This window comes from Ammospiza caudacuta, chromosome Z (assembly GCF_027887145.1).
Source record: "Ammospiza caudacuta isolate bAmmCau1 chromosome Z, bAmmCau1.pri, whole genome shotgun sequence".
NCBI classification, from domain to species: Eukaryota; Metazoa; Chordata; class Aves; order Passeriformes; family Passerellidae; genus Ammospiza; species Ammospiza caudacuta.
Window position 1 is genome coordinate 71,756,869 of NC_080632.1, and position 22,936 is coordinate 71,779,804.

At 41.8% G+C, this 22,936-nt stretch overlaps 1 protein-coding gene across 2 annotated transcripts in view; it reads right to left on the minus strand.

Moving 5' to 3' along the window:
• Positions 1-22,936, minus strand: part of MAMDC2 (MAM domain containing 2) — a 55,684-nt gene that overhangs the window by 31,139 nt on the left and 1,609 nt on the right. The window lies entirely within an intron of this gene.

Here is a 22,936-nt window from a genome sequence, read left to right on the forward strand (position 1 = left end):
ATGCCTCTCGCAGCTGCTTTGTCAGCGGGCTCCCCTCGCTTGAGCAGCCTGTGGAACACACCAGCCATGAGGTTCTCTTTGCTGTCTCTGATTCTTACCCACAGGCGTTCAGCCTGCTCATGCCTGTTCTTCAGAGACAGAACTTTACACTCAATCCACCTCCTGAAACAGAGGGCAATCCCTCCACCCTTACTTTTCTGGAACAGCCTGTAGCCATCCATAGGTGCGATCCAGTCATGGGATTTGTCCCACCAAGTTTCAGTAAGGACAACGAGGTTATAACTTCGCAGCAGCACAGTGGCTTCCTCCTCCTTCTGTTTGTGAGGTGCAAAGGCACCTCAGCTGAGCTGCCCTCTTGGAGGAATACTTTCTAATCTCACTGAGATATTTCACTGGTGTTTCTTGGCTTTTGTTACCTCAGGAGCCCCTGGCTTGTCTCCACAAGACATCAAATGTGCTCTAGTGTGGCCAGCACGTCTCAGGTCCACTGACTGAGAACCCTCACCTGCACCCAGTCCCTTTAACCTTCATATGTCATCCCACAGCTTGTCAGGGGCAAACCTGACACTGTCTCCTTCCCTGACACCTCTAGTTTAAATCTCTATCAATGAGGCCTGTTCGCTCCTGAGCAAAGACAAACCTCTGCAGACATGACAAAAGCCAGGGATTGCTAACTACCTTTGACAGCTGACAGCCAGCAGATGCCTGGTAAAGGCAAACACCTCCAGCCAGGACAAGGGACAGGAGAAAGGAGACTCAGATGTGTTTCCCTCTCTCACTACTCAGGCTAGTAAGTAACGCACTTTCTACTCACATTTCTATGATGATGTTTTACCTACCATGTGACTTGACTGTCTTCTGCTTGACAACTGAATCAAACTTTACAGAACCAAGCATGTGTTCATTTTATATTCCTCCATGTTCAAGCAAAACATTGAGTCCAGGGGGAATTAGGACACTGGGTTTCAAGCCTATCCTTCCTCAGTGCAACTATGCACCGATGAAACTAGATATTTAAAATCCTCCTGTTTCAATGTCTGTCATCTTGCTGCTCTAATAAGCAGTTCTATACAAAGCTCTTCTCAATTACAGTTGGTGATGCACTAACTCCATGAGTCATTCACCCAAGTTTTCCAAAAATATATACATAAAGGTGGGCATCAGTAGATCTGTCAGCAGTGGTTACATCAATGGCTAAGGAACAAGGGCTACTGAGGTCAGAAATTGTGCTTTTTCCAAAAAAGAGCACAGAAACTACACTGATTGCTTCCACTGTAAATAGCACAAACAAGACAAAAAAGCCAGATGCTGGCTAATAAACTAAAACAAATTGCATTGAGAAAAATTTTTAAAAGCCCCCAAATATCCACTGAAATAAAAAAAAAAAATTACCAGTTCAATGTTACATTTCCTCTGTAAAAATTTGGAAGGGTAACCACAGATTTGTTCTGGCTCTTGGTAGAGTTTGTCTGACACAGCTGTTCACTTAGTTCAGCCACAGTACAGCTTTACAAGAAAAACTGAATATAAGCAGCAAGCTCCAAGAGAAACAATAATAAGGAACTATGAGGCAGGAAGATTTTAGAACTACATTTGATTAAATACTCATTTATACAGAAGACCGTGCAAGAAATGTCTAACACTTGCAAGTCCTGTTTTAATTTTTCTCTGTATTTCCCATACAGAAACAGGAAGGAATGTTACCAGGGTTCCTTAGGACGAAACTTGATCTACTGATGCCTTCTGTGGAATCTCAGAATCTCAATTTTGGGTCTTGGCTTTAGTTTTGGGATTTCTTTTTGTATTTTACTTCCAAAAAAAAAAAAAGGGTAGAAAAGCAGTACATTTCTGAGATCTATGAAGTCTTCTTACCTCTCCAGAAAAATATAGTTGGAAATATTAACAATAGAGCCAGAGGCACAAAATAATGAAGTGTATCCTGCAGGTAAGAAAATGCAGCAACAGTGTGGTGGATAACCCAAAATGTTATTTTATTCCACATCTACCTGTGCCCAACATTGTTAGTGTCTCTCCAAGACCTGGCAGTGTGCCAGGAAACAGGGGGCCAGCAGGTGCTGGGTCTTTTTAAAGCCGGGGTCCCCCAAACAGAGCTCCCTTGCTTCCAAGCTCTGCCTCAAGCCTGAGTCTCCCCTTGGTGGGTGTTTTAGTTTCTCTCTTGCCTTCAGAGAGAGGAGGCTGTTTCGGGCAGGTTTGTGGACCCACAACAGCAGCGACGCGAGAAGATGCATTTCACAATCAAAGCCTGTTTCCGAGTGAATTCTGCAGGGTGGGGCAAGAGCTGGAGGGGCTGGAGGGTGCTGCCTCAGTGCTGGGGAGATCCTTTCTGCCCCCAACACACCCGCAGCTTGGCAGCAGCAGCACCAACACCGGCGGAGTTCAGCAGGAGGCAGCAAGACCCCAGCACCAACACCCAGAGAACCAAAGGCTGACGCCTCTGCTACACCAGCAATTCTGCCACCACAACTGCTTGGGAAGCTCCTGCCTTCCCGGTTTTTTGATCGAGAGAGAAGGCTGCACCGGACAGAGTTTGTCTGTGTCCTCCTCGTGTCTCCCAGACCATGCAGTGCCTGAGGAGAGCACCCTCACTTCCCCATTTGGAGCTTCCCCTTGCTCCCCGAGAGCCGGTGAGATTTCAGCACCTTCGTAACTAGTGACTGTTAGTGTTAATTTTTGCCTGCTGCTATTTTGTTTTGTTAGTAAAGTGTCATTTTCTTCGCCTATACGTGCTCCTATTTCTTTCTCTTCATTGGTAAAAAGGGATTGATTGAAACTGTAAGGGCAGGTAGCTCATTTCAGAGTGTTACTTATTAAATTGTCTCAAAAGAACACAAGCACTGATCCGCTTTTGCCAGAGCAGTGTTTAATCCCTTCCCCTTGGCCTGTGGGAGACTTGCAGCAGCAGTTTTTCCCCTGAACAGATGGATACACTCACAATACACACAGGGCTGAGTGGAAAAGCCTGGCACACATAATGAACGTAGAGTGTCAGTCCCAGACATTCAAGGGGGTGCCATGGTTACAGCTACCTGATGCTGCAGGGTATAACTGCTGTTTTCATTCCCATCAAGCCACAGACTATTTTATATCTGTTAAGCTGTTAGATTCACACCAGACAACCTACGTGGTATACCCTGGGACTAATCTGTGTTGTCATCACTGAAAGAACATTCTGTTCTTTAAGCCTCCTTGTCTCCTCCATGGTTTCTTAAAAGCAGCTCTGTGAAAGCAGCTGAGGGATGGAGAAGCAGGAGGTGGGTGTTTTGTGTTTATTATCTGCAGTGACTGCTGTTGTGAAGGTTTTGCTTTCTCTTCTGTATCTACAGGGGCAGCTGCAGTTTCAAGCCCAAAGATATTTCTTTGCATAAAAAGCCTGTGGTTCCACCTGGCTGCCCTTCCAGGCAGGGAGGGAACCTGAATACCCCACCAGATCTGCTCCTGTGCTAGTCATCTTCAGGGAGTCAACAGGGTTCCAGGTAACTCGCACAAAGCTGAGTAGTATGTTAAAAAAAAAGAAGAATTTTTTTAGAAAAGCACAGCCTGGTGTGATGAACACACAGGCAGTTCAGCCAGGTAGCCACCCACTTTCCTCTGGTCAAATGGACAAACCTGGCAACAGCAGTTCATCCAGCAGCTTTCTTTCCAGCTCACCTTACTTTACAAGCTGAGTCTCCCTACAGGAACTGAGATTATTGATTTGATCTTTTTCTTGCCACATTCACCCAGACCATGCCAGAGAACTGTTTGCCAGCCCTGGGGCTGGCAAATCTTCGAGTCTCCTTTCCCAAAGGATGCTTTATGAATTAACTACCAGCTCCACCTCCTGCCCTGGCCTTTGTTCCCTCAGGAAGTTCAGAAATACAGCTGTTAGAAAGACTGTCAAAACCAATACAATTAGCCTGAAATGCTCTGTGACTGCAGCATCTGTGTGCAGCTACTACCACTCTGGAAAATTCTTCCAGCCTCCATCCATTAGCTTGCCTGTGAAGGTCTGGCAAGGGTCCAGCCTGAGCTGCTGTTTTCTGATTCTGATTTAGAGGAGTTGCTCCACTGCACTGGGGATGCTTCCTCTCCTTGTTCCCCTTCAAGTCCCAAGATCCTTACATCATGCACCAGATCTCCTGTTTGTTCTGGGCCACAAGCATGTGGTTTTTTCCTTTCACAATGACCTCAACAATTTTCATGCACTTTCAAATTTTGTTTCTCTTGTTTCAACCGACCCATCAGTCTCAGGAAACTGCTGTTCACATCACTCAGTTCTCATTTTCATGCTACTCATCACATAATTTCGACAACTTTTCATCTGCTGACACAAAGGCTGCCAAGTTTTTATTGGGTATCTCTGATTTTCCTTGAGACAGCTCTTTCCAAAAGACATCTCCATGACTTCTGTTAACTGGTATACATCAACATCTTGTGTCTCCAATATAGGCAATATTTGGAGACACAAGGTTCTCTGCTGTGAATTTCTGGATGGGAAATAATTGAAAAGAGTTTTTCCTTTATTCTTTGGCATCCTACATGAGTTTCCATTGCCCCCAGTGCATAGGGAATACTAAAGATAAGAAGTAGATACAGTAGAAATCACCAAGCATCTATTTGTTTACATTTCTCATATCTTCCATTACTAGCTCTATTTCTTTGCTTAATCATGATTCCACCAGGAGCAAACACACAAAGGAATGCACTGTGACATTTCTTCCAGCACAGCTGCTTGCCTTGGTGCAGTGCATCCCTCCTTCAGCAGAAAAATACAAAATTTCATTCCTTTTGCATTATGTTGTCTATTTACTTCGCTCATCACTCCTTTTAGTTGCTTACATAGGTGCACGTGATGTGATGTAGAGGAGTATGCAGGTGACATATTACAACCTCTGTATTATATTGTATTGTATTGCTCTATATTGTATTACATGCACAAAATGTGCTCTCTGGTATGAGCACATCTCAGCCTGGCCAAGGCAAACCTGCCTAACTGTAGTCCACACAGTTTTGGGGGAACATCTTGGAAGAAAAAACTATCAAAACTGCAATCCACATCAAACTGTAGGCCAGCATTCCACAGGGAGCCAGCAGAAGGAATTTGGTGAGCCAGACCATGAAACAAGGGACTTCTTGCTATGTTTTAAAATGGGGCATTTATTCCTCCTTGGATCAGAGTGACAAGAACAGCCATGGGGAGTAGGAGTTTAAGAAAGAGAAGAAGAGGTACTCCAACACAATCAACACTGTTTTGGTTTCTGCATGTCTGGATTTCCATCATCTGAAAGATCAGGCATGTCAAAAGTAAAGATTTCTTGGCTGAGTCAAGTTCATGTCCTTGGTGTACTCCAAAGTGGTTAAACTAAAAGCCCATGGTGCTCACATCCATGCCAAGCTCTGAAGCAATCCTGGGCTTAGGGAAGCAGTCAGACTGGTCACAGGAAGTAGTGGTGCTGGGAGGGAGAGGGCAGGTAAGCTTTGGAGTTGGCAAGAGCCAGAAACAAGTCTGCCCGTCATGACTCGGCTTTGGTTCATGACAGACTAGGGTCACAGCATGCATGGGAGGTCCTGGACCGGGTTTTCCCTTGGGGAAGCAAAAAAGCCTCAGCTGGTGGCCTTCTGGAGTGCATCTGCAAACCATGTGGATGCACTAAATGCATGACTATAAAAGCTAAACTTTTCTACTGCCTGGATCTGCTCTCTCAGCATCTGCCAAATCACTTGGCCTACTGCACTACCCTGGAAAACAGCTCATGTGCCTAAACACTTGTCTGTCTCTCCCAGCTACATCTGATCAACTAAAATGGAACCTCTGTCCACAAGACTTGTCTCTCCAAGAGAAACTACAGATCCACTTAGGTAGTAGAAATTCCATTTATTCTGATACCCAGCTGGACTCCCAGTCCTACACAGATGAAAAAAAAAAAAAAAAAAAACAACTTGAAATACATATTTGGTTTCACTAACATCAGAAGTTGAACTCCCATGAGTTCAGTTTCCTGCTTTACATAAGCTTAGTGGTTTCATATTCTTTTTTATACCAGAATCATTGGGATCACTGGCAGGCTCATGGTGGACTGATCAATGATCTCACATCATAAAATGCAAACAAAGCTGCAGACAGGTGAGGCACATATTTATAAACATGAGCTGAAACAGCTGGCTATAGAAAGAACTTACAGGTGAGCTAATCAGATCCTGATGAGTGTGGGCAGTAGCCTGGTCACAGGTCACCTGAGGGAACTGGCTTAGCCACACCATCCGTTTCCAAAACCTGCTGGAGATCACTGCCTTCTAATGAGTCTGTCACTGGCTGCTGTTGGGCAGCCCCTCATTTCCTGCTCTGCTCACTTGGTGGCCACTCTTGAGAAACTGAAAGAAAGCAGATGCAGTGACTCATCTTCTGCCCCTGCAAGCTGCATCCTGCACCAGGGGCATGCAATGGAGAAGATTCAACATGCACAATCACAAAACCTTCAGTCGAGGAACACATCTACTCATGTTGAACATCACAACCACCAGGCCATGCCTAACATTTCCTAGAGTTCTGCACAATTGCATGCATCAAATAACTATTTCAAAGACTGCTTCAGTTTATTAGGGATGCTTCTAGGCTTGCAGTCCTGTACATCATTTCCGCTTGGTAGGGGCTAGTAGCAACTGAAAGTGTGTATGAGGTGTACAGACAGACTGAGCCAGAATCCACAAAACTGGGGAAGCGTTTATCAAAATAGTGCCAGGATATATAACTCTAATCTCTAGAACAGTGGTGAATTTACTGAAGATCTCAATATCCATAAAATTCACAAAGTGTTTTACAGGATGCTGTGGGCCTCTGTGGGGAGGGGCTGATGTCCTAGGATTCTCTCCCCTGTCCCTAAGTAGTCGCAGTCCCTAGAACCACTGGAAGATGATTCAGTCATGGAGCTTCTGCTCCAAGCAGGATAATTGAACTATCCAAAATTATTGAGGATTGCTTAGTATCAAAAGCAAAAGACAACTTCTTGAGCATACTCTGATATAAGGGACGGAAAGAGATAGATGCCAGTCAATGCTATGACTGTTTAGTCATTTAGGAGATTTAGGAAGCAGTATTTGGATTTCTATGGCGTATCTAACTGTTGATTGTAAACAATTGTGGTTTGATATATTTTATCTTCCCTAGGCTTTATTTTTATTAAAATAGCTTGTCAAACCCTTCTTTGTCCAACTCAGTGAACCACCTAACACATCTAAATTCACCTCAGGCCATCAGATGTCACCAGGCACAGGGCTCTGCCATCTGTCTGTCCCAGTCCAGTCTTCATACATCTGTCACATTGTGGTGGGCTCTCTGCTTCCCCTTGCTAGGCAACAGTCAACAAATGAATTCCTACAGGCATCCCCTTCAAGTACTCCCCAGCTGCCCTGGGACATTTGTCACCACAGATGCTAAGACTTTATGGGTAACAAAAGCCTCAAATATTTCCATTTTTTTTTCCTAAATTACTTTTGAAGTGAAAAGCTCCTGAGAATGTTGGTGAATTTTAGTATTTTCTGCAATGTCATTCCAGTGAATATCCAGTATTATCCTTGGGCAATTGCTCACAAAGGAATTCAGCAAATCCCACTTGAGCTATAAGACACATTTATAAAGACCAAAGTAAAACCTGAGATATAAATGAGTCATTGAAAAAATCTGACCCTGCCAGCTCATGAAACTGTTTTCTTCAAGATGTCCTCACCGACTCCTGTTTCACAGTCAAAGTCAAAGTAAAAGCTTGTCAAAACTTTCCAAAGTAATTGAGTTTATAGCCTCTTATTAGATATTTTTATTATTATATTAGTATTATTTCCCCTAAGGGATCACTGAGGCTATTAGAACTTATTCCACTTATTTTATATCCTAAATAGCCTAGAGAGGAGGAGGCTGAGGGAAGGACTTACTGTGCTCTTCAACACCCTCACGAGGGGAAGTGGAAGGGCAGACACTGTCTCTGCACTCTTGAGACCAGTGAGAGGACTCAAGAAAACAGCACGAAGCTGTGTCAGGGGAGGTTTAGATTGGATATCAGCAAAAGGTTCTTGACCCTGAGGGTGGCTGGGCACTGAAACAGGCTCCCCAGGCAAGTGGTCCCAGCACCAAGCCTGACAGAGTTCCCAAAGAGTTTGGACAATGCTCTCAGGCACATGGTGTGATTCCTGGGGTGTCCTAAGCAGGGTCAGGAGTTGGACTCGATGATCTGGATGGGACCTCTCCAACTCAGCATATTCTGTGATTCTGTGACCCTAGGGTGATCAAATAGACATCAATGAAGTTTATTTAAATCCATAAAACACTGTTTAACTTACACTCAGTGTACTAAATCTCACTGGGCACTTAGCACTACCCCAAAGGAGTAGTTCCCTTGCAAATGTACACCCTACATTTCAGTATTGCTCACAATGCAGTTAAAGAACCCCAAAATGTGCCAGCAGATCCAACCTCACCTCCTCCCAGCTGGCTGTTAGTAAGTACCCAAGAGTGGTCTCAGATGGATGCCCAGGTATGAATAAAGCATAGAATAAGCACACTGTGGCACTACCCTCCTGTTGCCTCCCAGCTCCTGCTGCTGCTTTTCAGCGTGGAGGTCTGCCTGTGCAGGCTGTGCTATCAACTGTGTGAACACACAAGCCTAACTGAGCAGCATGTGCCTCGCAGTTATTCTGAATAAAAACAAACTACACAGAAAATAAACCCTGCAGAAATAACTCTGCTCTATCTGCCAAGCTTTGTGTGGTCTTTCTAAAAACAGTCCTTAGTCCACGCCTTCTGAGAATGCTTTTTAGTGTCATATTTGCCATGAAGTATAACTCATAAGTTGAGACAAGGCAAATGTTGCAAGGCTTGAAGGCGTTACCAAAGTTCATACGGCATCAACAAACACATTCAGTGCCGATCCCAAACACATGTTCTCTGTGTCTGCAGCTTCCCCAGGAAGAGCAAATTCTCTGCTGCAAAAGTATTTTCTGCAAGCACGCGTCCCTGGAGGGGAAATGGGAGCCAGGAGCTCACACGGGGCGCATGTGAGTGCTCCCATGCGCTGCTCACAGCTCTGTCAGGAGTGCTGGCATGTCTGCTGGTCGCTGGCAGGGCCTCAGTGCTTTTGCTTATAGTGAAACAATTCAAGAAACAGATTTTCAAGCCTGTCCCTGCAGCTGATCCCACCAGCTTTGCCTGTTACCCTGCAGAGCCAGAAATTTCTGCTGCTTGCAGAGAAAGCTCATTGTTTACTGAAGAAATCTGCAGGTGTGCTCATCCAAGAAGTATCAATGGACATCTCTGGGAATACAGAGACAATTAATTTCTTATTAAATGTTAATGAGCAATTAGACTTACTAGACAACTGTTATTTTGGGTTCAAATTGCAACTCTTTAAAATAAAAAGGTGTAGCGATGTCTTTTCCAGCCTCTGCTCCAAGCTACAGACTCAAATAGCATCAACAGCTGCTTCACAACACACACACACACACACACACACGAGATTTGCAATGAAACGTGGTATCAGTGCAACCTTCTGACATGGTGCCCAGCCTCTCCCTCCGCTGTGAAGCAGGAGAAAGACTCAGAGCATGCAGAGGGAAACTCCCAGAGCTGCTGCTCCTCCACACCTCAGAAGCTGAGAGTAAACTAGGGCACAAGAGAAGATGCTTGCCAAGTTTTATCTTGGAAAACAAGGGGAATATTTATAACCATTGGGAACTCAGAAAAGACAACTTTTCAATGCATGATACTGAAGTAACCCAAAATACTGAGCCCTACAGCTGCAGTGTTCTGAGGAAGGAAAGAAAGCACAAGAACTCACACACCAGTCTTCAAAACCCTGGTCTCTAAAGGTACCAAGAAGCTGATAGAAGCTGATCTAGTACAAAAAAACTATCTAAGGCAAAAACTCTTCACATTCTGAACTTCGGAAAATGTAATGACACAAGAATGCTGCAAAGAACTTTGCTATATGCATTTTACTATTTCCATTTTAAAAAAATTATAATGGGGCGGGTCAATAAAATACACCCTGCAAGTAGGTAACTAAATTTTCTGAAAGATTCTGTAAGATTCATCGAGGCTCCCGGTCAAAAGGAATGACAAAAGTCAGAGGGTCTGCAAAAGCTGGTGAAGTTTTGTTAGTAAATTATACCCTTGCAGGGAAATTGGTGTGTTTGTTCCTGACCTGCTATATGAACACAAAACAGTGGGTTTTGGATAAAGGCGTAGGGTAAAAGAGAAGAGGGAGAGAGATGTTAATCAAAGAAGGAGAGAGAGAAAGAGAGAAAGGAAGGAAGAAAAAGATGTCACCAGTCCTGGCTCTAGTATTGAACCAGCTGGGGTGTCCAGGGTCCTGGAAGTGCCCAAGCATCTGGGCTTTGCAGAGCTACCTTCCTACAGGTAAGTTACCCCTGCCTGGAAATAAGTTTCTTGCCTTCTATGTGAATCGGCTACCACACATGGTACATTCTTTTAGACCTTTATGGAAACAGTCCAGAGGGCTTTGATAGTTTTCGGTGGTCTTCATTTCCCCCTACAGTCCACACCCACTTCTCGCCCTCAATTCTGTGCCTATCTCCACATTATTATTATGTGTCGTGCTTATCTCCACATTATTATTATTAAATATTATGCAGTTGTGCAATAAGCTGGTGAAATAGGAGAATAAAGCAGTAAGTATAGACTAGTTCATTACAGTTGGTGTTTTAAAAGCAATTAATTTAATTAATCGCTTTAGATGAAAATTAAAAATATGTTGCAACTGGAGAAAAGAGCAAAAACAATTATCTGGAGTATTACTTATATAATCGGTTTGATTTAATCTGACCAGGGAATCATCAAATGAATAAAAGTTTGGAACTGAGCAATCCATCTCATGCTCATTTCTGATGCTCACTGAAGTTGTCACAGTAGTGGTCCATCCTCCCTCACAGCTTATGGCTCTTTGGTTGTGGATGCTTGCAGACTGTGGCTGTCACAAGACTACTGGCATTAGTTAGAGATGATGGGCAGCAGAAGTGGTTGATAGAGGACTGACAGAGGTCACAACATTTCAAAATTTTTATAATTCTCTCAGCTTTCTGGAAAAAAATGGATTTATTGTTTGGCAATGTACTGATATAAGAAGCTGGTAGAGATAAAGTGATTGGAAAGTAGAGCCATGACTACTGGTTAAATTTTGAAATTCCACGCTGCATATCAATTCCTTTTTGACCTGGACTCCTTCAGCAGCCTTTTCAACAGATATGCTGTGGTCTACCTATCTGATGCATTCATGGCTTTGGACAATCTACCACTCCTAAGCTCTCCTCCATGCCTTTGCAGGGCTTTTTCTTGCCACCTTCAGGCACCTCAGGGGACAAGAGTGACCACAGCAGCACTAATGGAAACCCAGCAGCAGCTTCCCTGGGCACACCATGCAACCTGCTCAGCAGCCTGTGCTTAAATGCACAGACTCCCTGGCCAGGTAAAGCCTGCAAACATCTTCCCAAAAGATTCCAGGCTGCCTTCTTCCATCAGGCCAGAGCAAAACATTCCTGTGAGGCCCCTTCTGTCTGCCACCCTTCCCTGCCAGGGGGTACACTGCAGGACAAAGCAGCTCATACAAAATCAGATGGTACAGCCACTGCATTAGAAAAGACCTTATGAGGATGATTCAGCAAGTGCAGATGTCCAGCAGGCAAAAATTCCATTTTCCAGCAAGTTTCAAAGATAAAGTAGGAGGTTTTGGCCTTTTCACAGAATTGTTTAAATATTTTCAGTCTGTGGACTTCTGTCGAGACTTCTTACTGCTCTGGGCTTCAGCTTTCTCACAGTGGACTAACCTGCAGGTCAACCATAGGCATAGCAATAAAACTTCCTTCTAGATGCATAGCTAACAGAAAACACAAAATGGTCTCTCTCAAAAAAAAATAGAAAAACAAATCAGAAAACCAGCACAAAATCTAAAGAACCATGAAAAGAGAACTTTTTTAACTAACAGAAAACTATCTAGCTGACCCAGCACAGGAAAAGATTCTCATTCCTATGCTAGTAAGGGATGATTGATCATGTAACCCTATTTTTGGCTTCAACATCCATCAGCTGTGAATTTATATTCACTTTATACTCACTCCAAATTTATATAAAAACAAACACTGATTACTGCTCTCAGGTTTCTACCTACAAGTGGTAGTCCAAACTACACATACCACTCATCTTATTTCCATATAAGACAACTTCACTGTGCAACGTTCTCTCTTCTTTTTCAAACAAACCACAGCTACCGCCCTAATAACTCTCCAGTTTGACACTCAGTTTAAAATAATAACTAGAAGTGGCTATATTTAGAGAACAATCTGGTATTGGTATAAAGCTTCTCATGTTTCCACTCAAGCACACAAGAATATCCTTGGCCAGGAAAGAAATTTCTCTGTGAAAGATCTTGTAAGAATTCAAATGCAAAGCAATGACTGTGTAGGAACTAGAAAAGCCTCATTCATTTGAATTCCTTCTGCTTGTTAGTGAACTTCAACTAAACTTCTGCAAAGCTCAGCTTAGATTAGCACTGCCTGGCTACATGAATGCATATTCAAAATGTTAAAGGTCACTCTACTTGAAATGCTATAAAACAACATCTTAAAATGAAGCATTTCTATAGCTAGATGTGAGTTTTTGAGGCTGTCTGTGAAGATCAGTGAGCACTGTGAAGCTCAATATTAAGCTGCAGATGCAAATATTAAGCAAACCTGTATAATGACACAGACTAGAAAATGCACTTTATTCTGTACAGTGTCAGATTTTATAGCTGCTTGTGCCCACATTATCATGTTGCTAAGGCCTACTTCTAAGGGAAGAAAATATCTAATATATCTAGATTTCTTGAAACATTTATTGCTGCTATATTTGTTAGCTTTTAAAATCCAGGCACCAGGATAGCTGCACTTGCAGTTTGTGTTTCGGTATCTCTGTGTATTCTAGCACTCAAGACAGACTTTATTTTCCTTAAGAGGTCAGGAATTGACACAATCAAAAAGTAGTTTACACAATGGAAAACCATATTCAAATTTGCTCTCAGCTAGGGGAGTAAACCAATCTGTAGCTCAAAGCCAGAGAAGGACTAGAAGTTCCTCATTTTCTTGCAGCCTGTATTGAGTAAAACTTCAGAATTGAACAGTTAAAGATGACACCAAACTGTCAGGCTCTATAATGGAAAATTAATGACTATGGAGTAGAGGCAAAATATAACAACAATGGCATTACTCCAGTTCTCACTGTTGTGCTACTGTAATCATACAGGACAAAACTGACACTTGGGTACACAAATATGATTCTCCTGGGATAAAAAATATCTCAGGAAGATTGTGAAGCATGAAGAAATGTGTCACCAGGTACCCAGTCTGCTGGTTCCAGCTTGTGCCTAGAGCCCACAAACGACTGTGATTGTTTGCCACAAGTGTTTACATGTCCAAGGCAGAGAATATAACTTGCTGTACATCTGGCACTCAGGAGAAGGAGAGAAGATGGGATTTGCTAGGAGCAGACAACAGCAATAAATACTGATAATGAGCTGCAGGCCAGCTTGAAGATACATGGCCTGGGCGAATTAAGGACTCTTATTTCCCAAACAGAATGCGAGGGAGGGAGCACAGACATCTACATCTGCTTCATCACCTGCTTGAACATAGTGGTGAGCTGAGAGCAACTCAGAGTCAATGTTCATTCATTCATCGGCTTCCCGGCTGGCTCCAGAAAACAATGATGCCACTTACCATCAACTCTCTCATATGGCCTAAAATGAACTCAATTCACTTTGGCCAAACAGCTGCAAAACCGTGGTCTCAGTCAAGGAGGTTCACGTGCAGAATGATCTGCCAAGATTAGATGGAGCACAACTATTTTGCTAAAACTTCCTCAGGATAACAACCATGTCTAAACAGAACACAGCAAAGCCAGGCTTTCAAAAGGAAATTACTAAAAAGGTAGGAAATTATAAAGAACAGATCCTGTCACAAAATGCATCAGAGCACTCTACACTTTAACCTATCTGCTTCCCATGAAATTCTGCAGCCATAAGCATTAGAAACATTAGCTACATGACAGTCAAGCTCCAAAGATACCAGTAACCAGCAAGTTCTCCATATCCTGCTTACAACTAAGAGGTCATTAATCTAACAGGATCTACAACAAACTAATTTCTTCTCTTGCATGAGGGCGCAGAGATTTCATATATACATACATTCAAATGGATCAGAGATTTCATATATACATACACATAGCATGTGACTATTCTGTTTAATTCTTAACTTTAAAAGGAACCAGAAATTCTTATGTTCTTTTCCTGTGCATGAAGATATCTCTGAAAGGCCACTGCAGTAGGGCTTTTTAAACTTTCAGTCAAAAATACAAAGATGCCACAGAATCACAGACTAGTTAAGGTTGGAAGACACCACCAGAAATCATCTGTTCAGACCCTCCTGCTCAAGCAGGGCCACCTACAGCCAGTTGCTGAGGACCATGTCCAGACAACTTTTCAGTATCAGCTGGAATGGAGACCCCACAGCCTCACAGCCACCCCCACAGTGAAAGAGTGGCTTCTTGTTGTTCAGAGGGAACATTCTGTGTTGTAGTGTGTGCCTATTGCCTCTGGTCCTGTCAATGGGTACCACCAGAAAGAGCGTGGCTCTGTCCCCTTTGCACCCTCCCTACAGGTCCATCTATTTATTTATAATATAAACTTCCCCCTCAAGCCTTCTTTTCTCCAGACTGAACAGTCCCAGCTCTTGCAGACTTTTCTCACACTAGAGATGCTCCAGTCTCTTAATCATCTTTGCAATCTTTCACTGGGCTCTCTCAGCTATGTCCATGTCTCTCTTGTACTGGGAAGGCCAGAACTGGACAGACCTCCAGACAGGGCTCCAGCAGTGCTGAACAGAGGGAAAGGGTCACTCCTGAGCTGCTGGCAACACTGCTCATGCAGCCCAGGCCACCACGAGCTGCCCTTGCCACAAGGACACATTGCTGGCTCGCGTCCAGCCCTCATACCCACCAAAGCCTCCAGGGCCTTTTCTGCTGAGCTGTTCATAACTAGGCCACAATATAAAAAACATGGAATTTTTTCCCAAAAGACCCTCCAGTGCTCACAGATCTTGCAGCATCCATAAAGATTTTAATTCAGAAGTGACTTTGCCTTACAGGTGCCTATAACTCCATAAGCCTGGCTGGATTCTTATAGCCAGGCACCAACCTTATCATCTAACCCTGGAATGAACAGACAGATGTTAAGTGGTGTTTGCTGCATTCCACAGTTCTCTAACCCAGAGAAAGCACTCATCCTACCTGCTGACTCCAGCCTTTTTCAAGGGCCTTCTCAAGTCATGTTCATGGTATGTTCTGAAAAGCAAAAAACCATGTTCCAGGCTGGAATAAACACTGTTTAGCAAACATGAAAGAGGCTGGCAAAGGGAGTCATATTTTCATTGCCAGATCTACAAATGAGTTATTAAGTTCATTGGACAATTAAGGTTCCCCATGTTATGTAACTGCCGAGGATTTCTACTGCAAGAGGAAAGTTCTTTTTGGAGCACTTAAAAATTTTACCAAAGAGAAGTGTTTACAGAGTAAATCTAAATTTTGTTTAGTGCCTTAGAACATGATCTTTAATGTTATTACTAGAAAACAGGGAAATCTGGTTATTCACAGGTATGATCAGGTACAATTGTCTGTCTTCCTTACTCTCCAGGTGTAAAATTCTGCGGCAAATGCATTAGCATTTCCCTAGACTTCACTGTCACACAGAAGCCTGCTCCAATCTTTCCGAAGCATGAGGGACAGACAAGGCAACAGTCTCACAGTATTGATCAATTGTTAGTGATGTAACATCCAAAAAATAAGATCATCTGAAATATGGATAATTACCTCCTTTAATAGCTTTGTATCTCAATATGGTTTTGTATACAACAGCTGTAAACTGCCCTTCCATTACTGTAGTTCTTTATGCATTTTTAATATCAAATACATTTTGCGGGCCAGGAAATTTTGAAGAAACTTGGCACATCACAAGAGTGCCTCTTAAAACATTTTAACAGTTTGCTAATTGAAAACTGTGAACACTCTGTTTCCTAAAAGACTTTGGCTAATGTTTCAAATGGAAATCTAATTACCATGATTCATGGTTATTTTCATACTAGACTTACAAGGTTTTCAGAACAGAGAGAAGCGCTAGTAACATGTAGCTCACACTCTGTCAGAGAATATATCTATTCAAAACAGCATTCAAAGTACACCAACACAATTACTCACACTTGAAGAATAGTCTCAAATACTGATCTTGAGCCACATTTGGCAAAGGAAAATGTGTTGGAGGAAAGAAACAGCCATATAGTGTAGAATACACTGTTAATCAAAGACCACTATACTGTTAGGTAAAATTGTAGGAATCTTTGGCTTGATTGTGCTGTGAAGAAGGACTACAATAATCACACGTTAATCTCTGGCTGTCTGGAGACACAGTGAAGGATGGGGCAAAAGAGGCTTACTTTTTTCCTTGGGAGCAATAAAACTCTTCAAATTATATAAAGCATTCTAAGCAATCAAAGCATTATATAAAAGTACATGGATGACTGTGGCCTTTTGTCTGGCCTTCCGTAGCACAACAACAAAAAAAGTATTGTTAAGACAGTAAAAACACAAACGTTAAAGGAAAATCTCTCCATTATTTAAAGTATATTTTCATGAGATGTAACCACAGAAGATTTGGCCCTATTTGGTAAATTTAATCTGTCAGTAATTATAGCTTTGCTTGCATTGCTCTTGCACACAGTGGCTGGGGACGAAACGTCTCAGAAAGTAACATCATGGGAGAGCTCCAAAAAAAGTGAACAAAACCGGCTAGTTGTAACTGGTTTGGACTTACTTTTTCAATAAGCTTCCAAATATTTCTACTGAACAGCATCCTATATAATGAGAATCAGGCTGATTCTATTAAAGTTTTAACAGTCTGGACCGTGTGCAAGATGAACAAATCTTCTTTACTAGTAGAAGTGCTTATGGAGTATCTGTGATCATCCTTTCAGCACAAGTGCAAGCTTACTTTTCCTCACTACAGATCTTGACTCACACTGGATCTTGACCAAAATTTATAGTGAAAATTTCTTCCCTTCCCTCCAAAAAATGAACTGGCAAATGATTGGCTTTCTTCTTCTTTTTTCAAAATTATTATGCATGTATTGTAATAGGTGTAACAACCACAAAATATTGCCTAACAGCATTTTACTGATAAAAAGAGCTCATGCCATGCTGCATCTTGAAATTCCTGAAAGAAGCTTAACATCAGTTCATTTGCATCTTCCATTCTTTTTCAGAAAGCTGAAAATATTTCTAGCAGTTTTCAGTGATTTGCATGTCTGCACTTGAATTTTAGGTAACTTCAAGATCATCTGCAGGGCCAGGGGTTACACGCAAGTGATTTTTCTGACTGAGGTGATTTCACCTCCATCACAACTCCCAAATTCTCTTTTGCCCTCCTACAGTTCTTTCTTTTTTTTTTTTTTTTTTTTCTAAATTCTACTGTCAGAAGTGCAAGGTATATTCAGTAAACATTAATTTTCTGGGAGCCATCCTCCCTCTCTTGCGGCCAGATTCTATGGCTCAGTGCAAAATGCACTACAGCAGTTGTTGACTCTGTAAGTGCTGAATCAGTAACAGCTGTATGTGAAAATACACTTAGGAGAACGTTACCATTCTGTGGAGAAGAGGAATGCTTTGAAACTCATCTCTCATGTAGTGACTCACTGACAACAACTTGGGCTTTGTTTGCTCCCCTGCGGCAAATGGAAAGGCCAGACTTATCACAAGTGTCATCATGCACAGGCAACTGCTGCTGAAGCTCTTGATGGACATAAAGTGCCCTTGGCTGTCTTTTTTTTCACACAAGACCTGCCTCTGAAGATGGAGAAAAATACACTAATAACTGTAATTTGGGCATAGCTCAATAAAAATGCCAATACCCAGGAGCCCAGGATGGACGTTACACCTGGGCAAGTAAAATGTAAGATTCTGGGATCTGGGATCAGCAAGACAAGGGATAGGCTGGAGCAAAATGGAATGCTCCTCAGACATGGTACTACCATTAAACTGCCAGTGACAGCCTGAACAGGAAAACAGTATGAAGAAAGGAGTTGCTAACACCAGAGTGGTGGCTGAGTAGTCAAAGTAGAGTGTACAGGAGAAATGGCACCAGAAGTAAATGAAAACAAGAAGAACATGAGAGTCTAAGTGTAAAAGAAGTTTTTTTCTTTCCCTGCTCCTCAGTAAGGACAGCTGTCTCTCTAAATTCAATTACTTTGGCCAGGAACACCAACATTTTAATTATCAGATCAAGGCAAAACAGACCATATGCCAATCTAAGGGCCACTACCCTCCATCAAACAGCACTCAGTGCAGAGATGCTGTGGCTACAGGTTTGGAAATCCAAAAACCAATAAGCTCCTGTGGCAGGGTGAATTCACATCAACTGAGAACTTGCCAGCAAACAAGCTCTGGGGTATGCCAGCCCAGTTCTGCTGCAGCTAGGTAGAAGCTGGTGCAAGTCTCCTTGACTCCCAAATACACAGTGATTTCACAACAAACACGAGACCACTTGTCTCGTACAAGAATTGTACAAAGCCAGCAATGTTACATGTTTTCTTTACATTTTCAAATTATGTATTTCCAAACATACAAGAAAGTACTGTAGATAGATGGAAAGAAAACTAAGTCTTCAAATGTGCTAATTTATTTGCCAATAGGTTTGTAATGAAGCATGACAGAGCACTTATCAGACATGAACAGTGTTTGCTGTGTCACAAAATCTAGGATTGCCAATTATCACCTGCTTCATTAGTCTGCATATTACAACCACATGATGTGACATTCAAGATCAGAGAGCTCAGATCAAAAGAGGTCAATTTTAAGTCATATGGCACAGCTGTAAATACAAGCTATTTAAATGGTATGCAGGCAATGTTTAGATTTGAGATTCCTTATGCTGCTGCTCTCACGCCTGACTTATCTGATGGCCTGCAATAGCTGTCTTGTCTCTTGAAATTATTTTCCAAAAATTTTTATGTGTAGCAATGTGATAAATCTGTTCCAAAAGACAAACTTCAGTTTCCTGAAGCTACTGGTTCAGTTATTGATGTTGCTTGCTTTCTATAAATTGTTACCTGGTGCACTGTTTGGAGTGCACCACAGAAGCAGCATCTTGGAATAGGCAAAAATAGGCATATGCTTTAAGAATAAGAAAAAATGGCCATATTTGTATGTAATGTAATCCATTACATCACTCTTCTGAGTGAAATCTATCTCTTTTCCTTCAAAATACTGCAGAAAGAAAAGCATTATTAAACCCCTGAAATGTGGGCTATTAAAATGTACCCTTGGTGACATGAGATATGAAGAAATAAACGCTTCCAGAATTTCTGAAGGAAAGCAACACTCAAAAAATAGGTATTTGAAGCTGTCAATTATCCTATGAGAGCCAGGTGCATTCAGCTGTATTAACTACCAGTGACAGCTCTAGTGTTTCAGTGCCACAAAACTCATTAGACACATGAAACAATGATCTCTTGCTTTTGGAGCACATTGCCAATATAAAATCACTCTTCCTTATAGGTTGCTGTCATAATAGACAAGTTTCTTATCTAGTGCTTCAATCCAGGCAAGCAGATGCAGCATAGCAAACTCCATTAGAGTTAAGCTGAAAGACAAAATGCACATTATTTTTAGCAGTATTAAACCAGTCTCTGTTACAGTGAATGGCAATGGAAAATAAAACATACCCACAGTTCACACAAAGTGCTGTACAGATATTCTAAGCAAAAATGTAAACATTGCCCAGAGTCACAGAAAAGACATGCCATTGTTATTGCGTTTAATGAAATTTATCTCTAATAATGTTTGTGAGCAGGATGTTCTTACCATCATGTTATGGCCAGCTCTGTGCTGGCCATGGCTAAGTGTAAGGTTTGGCAAAAAATGCCCAAACTTAACATTTTAGAATGCCTACAATTGAACTAAGGCTGTGTTTCCTACTGCTGTTTCAAGTGGGTCTGCATGGTTTTATTAATTACTCAGCTGAGGATTACTGCCTATCACACACAACATTTTCCTTTGTTTCAAAGACTATTTTGGACTTCCAGAGCATGTCTGTCATCTAAAGTAATTGTGCAATTTGGTTAAAGAAAATCTCAATATTATTTGATGAATCTTATCCTACACAGTTTGACAGCATGTATTAGAATTACCTGGTATTTCTCTTGAAAACACATATGCTCCTGACAAAAAAGTGAATTCTTGTGAAAATCAGCTGCTTTGCATCTGCAAAGCTCTATGCCCCAAAATAACTGGACATGAACTCATGCTCCATACACCTGCAGGTGTTAGTAGAACCAGCATGGTGTTCAAGCTTCTCAACTATCTCTAACTACTATAGTAGTGATGAATATAGATGTGATTCCTAAATTTCCTATCCATTGGTTGAGTCCAAGAGTATAATCTTTGTCTTGTATTCTGAACTTAAAGTAAAATTATCTGTTCAGAAGCATCGTGAATGCAGTAACATTTCTGTGGGAATGCCTACACCACGGAAATGAAAATGGACCATTGTCCCCTCTGTTTATGCATAGCAGAAACTCACAAAGCTTTCAGATCTTATCACTGGTAACATACAAATTGATCTGTCGCTCATTTCAGAAGCAGGATTACATAATGATGCTCTCTTCCTAAGCAACAACATTACAATGTTTCTTGTGTAGTCGGTATCCTAGAGAACAGCAGAACGTGTTGCATGGAATTTCCCATGCTACACTGAAAACAGAACTGGCTCCTTAGGGATCATGCTGTCTCAAGCCTGATGCTGTGCTTAACCAGCCTGGGCCATGACCTCAGCTGGGTGTGCTTCCCAAACCACCCCAAGGCTCACCAGAAATTTATATCCACTTTATATCCAGCTTTTTCTGTATGTTATGTTTTCCCTTGCATGGTGTTTGTCTGCTAAAATCATCATAGTTCTAAAAGCAAACACTGAGCTAGCCAGTCACTGAAAAAGCTGACAGTTAAAAAAAGCACCTTGATATGCTTGAAGGTCCTATTCCTGAATTCAGAGTCATGTAAGAGAGCTTGAGGCTGACAGAGGGGTTCACTGAAGCAGAGGTTTTATGGGAGCACAGGTTGACTGGACAGATGCCTGAATTGTTTCCTTTATAGCTGTTCCCACAAACAGCCACTTCACTAGGGCCGGCTTGGCCAGTCTTGAGTAAAGCACTTAGCAGTGAAACAGCTATCCTTTGTAGCACTGAGTATTTTCTTTTGATTTGCACTTGATTAAAATAGGCCCTAAAATGCCAGTTACAGGTATCGAAACTTTAAAAATTAATTTTTTTTCAATTATGAAAATTCTAAAATTAAACAAAAAAAATTATTGTATGCTGGAACTACTGGAACACTAAAGAGAAACCAGAAACATTTAAAACAGCAGCTGAACCTTAGAAATACATTCATTTAAGTGGGACTGTGTGGCTGCAAACAAAAGCAAAACTTATACTTCCTTTCTGTGTGCCTGGCCCATCAGAAGATGCTGACTTCCCTGGCAACTGGGCAAAATACTTTCAAGTATGGAGTGGAATTTTCTGGGCATGGTTTTAGTTATATTTACATCACCTTGACAGTTTGGCACAAGACTACACTATTGAGACATTTATAAGATGCAAGAACTTGCACTGCAAGTCACATAATCCCTGTTAAAGACCCACTGAATGCAAAGTTGCTTTGTTATTTTAAAATGTTATTTGTGCAATTTCTATAGCACAAATAACATTTTAAAATAATAAAGCAACTTTGAAGCAATGCAAGGAGAAACTGAACAATTCAAAGCTAAGCTGTGTCTCCTGTTCTCAACCTCCTCTGTTGTCCCAGTAAATCACCACAGGCACATACACTGACCAGCAAATACCAGGACACAGTGCTGCCAAAAGGGGCATGGTTTTATAAGACAAAAGAATGAAAGAGCGTCTAAGGAAGGTTAGTTTTGCACACCTGCTGTGTAGATTAGAATGGATTCTTTTCAGCTAGGTTTAGCTGTGATTCTATGAATGTATTTCTGAGGAGACTAATAGAATACCCTGTGCGCCAAATGTTTGCACAGAATGTCTTGCTATGATCAAATTACAGACTGCACAAAAACTGTTTATAATGGAAATCCTGACAGAACTATGCCTATTATGAGAGCTGGTATACCACACATCCTCCCAGAGTACAGCAGTTCAGTTATGTATCTCTGAAAATGAGATGTGCAATAACAGAAGCCACGCAGCTGCTGGTCTGTTTGTTTGTAAAGAAAGATCAAACTACGGTAACTAAAATTGTGTTCTGTGCACCAAAAAAAGCAGGCTGCTGCTGACCCAAAGCCCTGGTCAAAGGTCCTTATATCCTGGAACACTGCAGCGTGGATGTGCACAACATGATACACACCCACTCGTGCAGGTTTTGCTCCCACCAGCTCCCAGTCCCTTGGAGCTGAATCAATACCACTACCATACGGCTGCCTGTAAATCACAAGGAGGAAGTAAGTGCTGCTTTGCAGACAGACAGACTAGGAGGGCATGGTGTTGGGAGGCATAGCTGGGACCATAGAAAAGATGGTAACTACATTTCTACTAATACAGGAAATTTCAAAAATACAGGAAAATCTATGTATATTTAAATAAATAAATACACTAAGAAATATACATCAAATAAGAGAAAAAGCACATATTTCAATTATTACGTCCTTGCAGGCTTTTCTGAGTTAGGGTTTTTTGTACATTCTCAAAGCCTACTGAGTAAACTAAAAAGTAACAATGAAGGTGACTTATTTTGCATAGGTGAGAACTGGGTATGAATCAGAGGGAAAAAATAGTTTTTCTCAAATGAGAG